General features: G+C 46.1%; 1 pseudogene; it reads right to left on the bottom strand.

The window, feature by feature from the left end:
• Positions 1-394: 394 nt before the first annotated feature.
• Positions 395-513, bottom strand: LOC125435963 (annotated as a pseudogene).
• Between the last annotated feature and the right edge of the window lie 382 nt (positions 514-895).

Raw genomic sequence — 895 nt, forward strand, 5'->3', positions numbered from 1 at the left:
AAGTCTCAAACTAGCTGATACAGGCATGAGCATCAACCAGCTGAAGGAAGCATACTTAATCGAAAAATGTGGAAAGAGCTTGCATAATGGGTCGCCAAGGGTAGAGAATGACTGAATGGATAACATCATCAAGAAGTCTCAAAGTGGGTGACAATCACCATCCATTCCCCTCCCCACAGCAGACCTCTTGTGAGGTAGATAGGATTGAGAGAGTTCTGAAAGCATTGTGACTAGCCCAATCAGCTAGGCTTCTGGTGGAGGAGTGGAGGAGTGGAGAAAACAAACCCAGTTCACCAGTTCAAAGTCTGCACTCGTGTGGAGAAACAGGGAATCAAACCTGGTTCTCCAGATTAGAGAACACAGCTCTTAACCACTACACCGGGCTTTCTGTCCTAGTTTACAGCACCCAGTATTTCCAGGGGATCTCCCATCCAAGTACTAACTAGACTTGACCTTGCTTAGCTTCCAAGAGCAGATGAGATCAGGAGTATTCTAGGTGATATGGCCGTAGGCATAGTTGGCCCTTTGAGAACCACAGTCTGTGTGTACTGAAAATATATAGAAGTCTGTATTCATGACCCATTTCCATCTCCCACTATAAGGCCCTTATAATTAAGGGCCAAACTAGAGATTACAGCATCCATGTGTTGTATCAGTGGATGCCAGTGCCACTTTAGAGCTGACCTTGGTCATCTAAAAATGCCATGAGGGTCCTATCCTGATTGGGCCTGCAGTGTGACAGAACCAGGTGATTTTGTTTAAGCTCTGTGCACCCATCCACAAGATCACTTGGTCCCACTGCACAAAGAGCCCAATGAGGACTGGGCCTTCACAGCACTTTTTAATTGCCAAGGTCAGCTCTAAAATGGCATCAGCACCTATAGGTCAGACACAA

Source organism: Sphaerodactylus townsendi, linkage group LG06 (assembly GCF_021028975.2).
Source record: "Sphaerodactylus townsendi isolate TG3544 linkage group LG06, MPM_Stown_v2.3, whole genome shotgun sequence".
Classification (NCBI taxonomy): domain Eukaryota; kingdom Metazoa; phylum Chordata; class Lepidosauria; order Squamata; family Sphaerodactylidae; genus Sphaerodactylus; species Sphaerodactylus townsendi.